Here is a 6,000-nt window from a genome sequence, read left to right as displayed (position 1 = left end):
AATCTGTTCATTTATCTTACTCTATAAAAAAATCTTCAAAGCAAAATAAACTCTTTTTTGCTTCAAGGTGCTGGTTTTTAGCTTGTGATCACTGTGATAGTGACATTAACTGCTTTATTTAAACATGCCCCAGGTGTGCAACATCTGTTCATGGGATATCCGGAAGGTGATAGCAGCCCCTGATCCTTTGATCGCCGCTCGCCCTTATCTTTGTGGGAGCAGGTGAAGGGATGCAGAACCACGAGCCTTGTCCTTCAGTTTTCACCTGGTTCTCCACAGCACACAGTCTCATTCAGACACTTGTCAGAGCCATATTCACTATCCTGTTCCAGATGACTTAATTTAGGAGGGGACAGGAAGCACTTTGATCTGTGACTGAAAAACGAGACTTCTAGATCTCAATGTGTGCACATGCAAGTTTAAAATGAGTCCAAGGATGGTTAAATTGTTCAGACACTTTCATGATAGCATGTCTTCAGATACACTGAACAAAACAAACATTGAGTTCTATTAATTTTAAGTTGCTGCACAACAACATGCAACAAATGAATGCAGATTTGGGGGGATGAATAAAGGTATCTTTAATATCTCACTTCTTTCTACTAGAGACAGATTTTTAAAGGGATAGTTCACCCAAAAATTTAAAATCTTGACTTTCATAGTACTATGGAAGCTAGTGGGGTCCATCATTTTATCCTTCAAAATATCTTCTTTTGTATTCAGCAGAAGAAAGAAACAACTTGAGAGTGAGTAAATGATAGCCAGAATTTAATTTTTTGGGTGAACTATCCCTTTAAAGAGGAGCACATGGAGACTTTTGATTATGTATTCAGCTTCTTGTAAAGTAGCTTTGAGTTTGATTTCTCTTAAAATGTAACGAGACAAAGAAAAAGTAAAGCTTTACAAGAAAAGTTATGGATTCACACATCAAATCCCTTGTGGAAAAAAATGGCGAAGAGCGGAAAATGGCTCAGATCGCCATTACCTTAATAATGTCTCCAACCATGCTCACATTTACCAGGATATCAAAGTCTGAAATCAACTTGAAGATCTCAATATGTATGTGTTGAGGAAAGTTACTTTTAAAAGTAATGCATTACAATATTGCGTTCCTCCCTAAAAATAGGTAACTAACTTTTATGGAAATTAATGTTACATTACTTTTGCGTTACTTTTCCTCATCTAAGCTGCGCTTGCTTGTTTGGTTTTTTAATAACAAAAAGAACAAAAGTCATTTTTTTTCCGCAAATGTAAAGGCCCTTTCACACCAAAAGTGAAATGAATAAGCCTCAGGCTGAAGAAAATGCAAATTCACACCTGTACAGTAGAGGGCGCCGCTCAAACAAACTCAATAAAGAAAGAAAAGAAGAAAAAAACACAAATGTGATGTTTATCTAAAGTCATTTTTGCTTATTAGTATGGTTGAATTAGATCATCGAAGGTCAGCAGCAAAGATATTGTTAAATATAGTGAGATTAAATACAAAAAGCATGTGCAATTTAACATATGGTTTGCATAATATTCAGAGTTTGCATTTTATTGTTTTTATTTGTTTTGAGAAATAGGGAATGTTTTTGTCCAAGTGAGATGAATAGATGCCTGCTCACATTTAGTCTAGAGCTACAATAACCGTCATGTTTGCATGATGCATCATGCCTCAGGAGCAAGGGTGTAGATTTGGTTTGAACATTGGGGGGGGGGGGGTTGAAGTTTGGGTCTGCATATTTTTCATGTGATCATGTTATAAATATTGGGGGGTATGTAATGCATAGATTTAAATATTGGGGTGGGGGGTTATCTCCCCCCCAACCCCCCCACAAATTACGCCTCTGCTCAGGAGAGGTGTCAGTCAAAACTTGGGAAAACAAAGTAACTTGCTGTAAATATAAAAGTAATGTGTTACTTTACTAGTTACTTGAAAAAAGTAATCTGATTACATTTCTCACGTTTGTAATGCGTTACCCCCAATACTGTCAATGTAGGGGTGAGCGGGCACAACCTAACGCGGGGCTAGTGGTAACACACATGGTTTAAAACTTTCCACACATGCTAGCTTGACGAAACTTACTGTATTTACTAATTGCCATATCAACACTATATAAAGAAAAAATTGCGGCAAAATGAAAAAAATCTTTGGAAGATATCACTGAACATTTATTTATCACTGAACATTTATAATTTCTTAAGTTAAGTTAATAAGTTAATTTTTCATCTCTGTTTTTTGTGCTTATTTAAAATGAGACAAATCTGGTATTATTTTAATCGTATATCTGTTATTTAACAGTTGAGAAAGTTCTTTAATGCTGATCTAACCAGCAGAAGATACTAGCAGGGTTTAAATCCTAGTTGCGCAGAAAAAACTGCGAAACCATGAGAAAAAGGTTGAATAAAGACTGAGAGTCAATGTTCAGAAATTATTCATTATTATTATGTTTTGAACTATGCTGTATAGCTGTGTTTTGCAGTGCGTTTGTTGTCAAACTAAAAAATATATATATTTTTATTTATTAAAAAATGCCATTATTTTATATGAAAAAGTTAATAATTGTATTTTATTGATAAAATATTTTAGTGTGTCTCTAAATTTTTCATTTTTATTAGATCAGATATCATATGGTCATGTTATAATGTGCCCCGTTGTCACATTTCACTTACATTCTTACTAGGTAAATCAAGATACACTGTATGAAACATTAATGAAGCCCCTACTATTTTGCATCAAATTTCCCCAAAACCAAATGATCTGAGCTGAATTCTCTCCACACTAATTTTATAGCTCTGTTTTATAGCTCTGTACAATGAACAATACATATTGAGTTATAGGTAACACTTTACAATAAGGTTTATAATTAACACTAGTTAATGTTTTAACTGACATGAACTTACAATGAGCAATACATTTGTAACAGTAATTATTAATCTTTGTTAATGTTAGTTCGTAAAAATACAGCCGTTCATTGTTTGTCCATGTTAGTTTACATTGCATTAACTAATGTTAACAAATACAACCTTTGATTTTAATAATGTATTAGTAAGTGTTGAAATTAATATTAACTAAGATTAATAAAGGCAGTAGAAGTGCATTATTAGTTTAAGTTAAGGTAGTGTTAACTAATGAACCTTATTGTAAAGTGTTACCAAGTTATATTTGAGTATCTAAATAATATAACGGTGCTTTACAAATGCATCAAATAGGATGAGGCTGAAAGAGCTCCAGTCGGTGAGTGTCGCGGACGGGTCCCAGAGGGCGGCAGAGCGGCACAGCTGATGCCCCGGAGCGCGTCGCGTCGGGCGGCAGGGCAGCGCTGCTCCCTCCCCCTGGAGGAGGGCCGATCCCCCGCACTCGAGCTGCTCTGACTGCCTCTCTCACACTCACAGTGCTGGAGCTCTCCAAACACGCACATGCAAATCCATGCAGACGTTCAGTTTGGGAGAAAATACGGGCGAGAAAATAACTCGAGCGCGCGATTAGCAGTAGCCGAGGTTGTTCACACTTATAGCGTGTTTATCGGCCAAGAGTTGACTAAAGGTGACTTTGAGTTGGTTGTTGTTGTTGAAGAAGAAGTGTCTGGACTGGAGCGAGTGAACGAGCCACTGATCCTGAACCCGCTGTTATGAACTCTTTACACTAATGTAATGGTAAGTGTGTTTATCATAATTGACGGGGAAGTATTGTTTGTGCTGAATATTGGGTTAAAGTCTTACAATGTTGTTTAAAGCAAGGTGTATTTTTGTTAGTTTGTGTTTAAATCGATAGTTATCGCGCTACTTGATGTGGTTTCACCGAATATCGTTTCACCTTCGTGTTTTCTCAAACTAATTCACCATACTAACTAGTTCCCGCGAAAATACAATGTTTATTGTTTTTATTGTAAAGTTTATGAAGCTTTATGGTTATATATATTTCTTTCTTACAGCGGCAGATATCAATTTACCTTTCAGTTCAGCTGTAGTAACTAGTATTTTGGCGGACACTAATGTTAGATTGTGCTATTAGATGTAGGCTACCTTAACTTTAACCAGCCTGCTATTGCGTGTTTTATGGTTGTATGGTGGTGTTATGAAGAAAAGTGTTATGTCATTGTTTGTTTATTTTGGCACACATGTGATGTCTGTCCTCAGAGACTTTGCTGTATGGATTGAAGGGGTTGTGTAGTGAACATCTAGGCTGGTAACCAGAAGAATAGCTCTAAACCCCTCAAGAGCTGATCCTTCATCAACCTCAGGTTACCAGTCAGAGATATCTGTTCACAAGGGCTGTGTTAAAAACATTTTCACGTTATGATAATCTTCTCAGAAAATATAATAGTTTCACTATATTAAGTATTTAACAATCGATTATTAATATTATCAGAAGTTAAAATGACCATTAAATGAATGAAAACAGTTTTTTTTTGGTTGAACAGATGCTTTATAATAGCAGACTTGAAACCATCTCTTTGTTTTGTTTATTCATATTTCTATAATCAAAAACATGTCAAATCAACTGAATGTAATAATTGATTAGGGCCTAATTGAACAATGGAATTGATTCCATTGATTAATGAAACAATTGAACTTATTTTAATCAATAATTTATTTACATTCCTATGAAATGTATTTTATTTAGTAAATATTTTTGTTATGATTTAATACAATTATATTATAAATGACGGTGATAATCAAATTAATGCATAAAACTAGGGGTGGAACGATACCCTCATGTCACGATTCGATACATATCACGATACTGAACTCACGATACGATATTATTGCGATACTCCAAGACACATGGTAAAGGGTTAACAAAAAATATACTGCTGAAAATGCTAAATTTGGTTTTACATTGGGGTGTAAATAAATAGGCTTGGACTTGGTGCTGGAAACCCAATGCAAAGGACAATAATGACACCAGAATAAAAATATTCATGATTCTTTCAGAAGCTGAAAACAGATTTTTTTTTAGATGAATATGCTTGCACTCTTTCACTGACTAGATATATTTAAAATAATGTTGGCCACTTTTTACTGGTAACATAAGACATTTGGCATTAGGACCCACGGATATTCCCCCATTGCATTATTATACATTATATTCAACATTATATATAGTAGTGTATAATGTCGTACTGACACTAAAACTCTCAAAATTTTTATTTGGGGTGAACTATCCACTATACATATTGTCACTATCCACGATACATATTGTTGCATTTTTGTATTGCGATATATTGTTACACCCCTAAAACTAAAAATGTATTTAAGACATTTAAAATGTAATCAAATGAAAATTGAACAACTTTTATCCTTTTTAGCGCAATTTTCCACCGGACAAATTGCGATTGTTAACTCATGATTTCTGTTCTGTGCGTCTGTGCGCACCAATCTTGCACTTCTATCTACTCCTCAACCAGACCACCTAGAGACTTCGGGTTTTCGGCATTATGTTAAGGAAGGTCTAAACTCGGGAACGCACAAAAAAAATCCAGGAAAAGATTTACTATCTCTTAGTGTTGTGATCCCATGAGGTGAGAAAATTGCGCTAAAACACTCACTGAGTTTTTATTACTTGTTTTTTTGGGCAAAGTGCTGCACAACAGAGATAAACATGGACAAAAAAAATGATATTCCTTCAATAATGTTTAATATTATTTATTGTGTTATTAGTATTATCATCATTTTGAGAAGTACATGTACAATAGGCTTCTGTCATGATTTCTTCAAGTTAAACCAAACTTTATTTTGACGGGTTGTAGTGAAGACCTTCGAGTTTCTGGGTGTATTTGACAATGTTTTTTCTCAAATAAAATCCTTAAGCGTTCTCTAGAGCAGCTCTGGATGTGTTCATGTGCTCACGTCCTCATATTGAGCGTCAACGCGTACTTGAGTATGTAGTAGACGAAACGGCAGCTCTACTTTCAATTTATTCATCCATCGATCAATTAGCATATTTTACATGACATCCTTGGCCTTATTCACATCAGCGCCATCTTTGATTTTAACGGGAATGAAATCGAAGCT

General features: G+C 35.0%; 1 protein-coding gene across 4 annotated transcripts in view; it reads left to right on the top strand.

Annotated features, from left to right (window-relative positions):
* The first annotated feature begins 3,368 nt into the window (after positions 1-3,368).
* Positions 3,369-6,000, top strand: part of LOC307160100 (CASK interacting protein 2) — a 68,823-nt gene continuing 66,191 nt past the window's right edge. For all 4 annotated transcript variants that reach the window (XM_079873948.1, XM_079873947.1, XM_079873946.1 and 1 more), the window contains exon 1: positions 3,369-3,639. The gene's annotated coding sequence lies outside the window, so the exon portion shown is untranslated. The remainder of the gene's footprint in view (positions 3,640-6,000) is intronic.

The sequence above is a fragment of the Squalius cephalus genome, assembly GCF_949319135.1.
Source record: "Squalius cephalus genome assembly, chromosome: 1".
Taxonomy (NCBI): Eukaryota; Metazoa; Chordata; class Actinopteri; order Cypriniformes; family Leuciscidae; genus Squalius; species Squalius cephalus.
The sequence above is the reverse complement of the archived record's forward strand: the minus strand, read 5'-3'. Positions and strand labels throughout refer to the sequence as shown.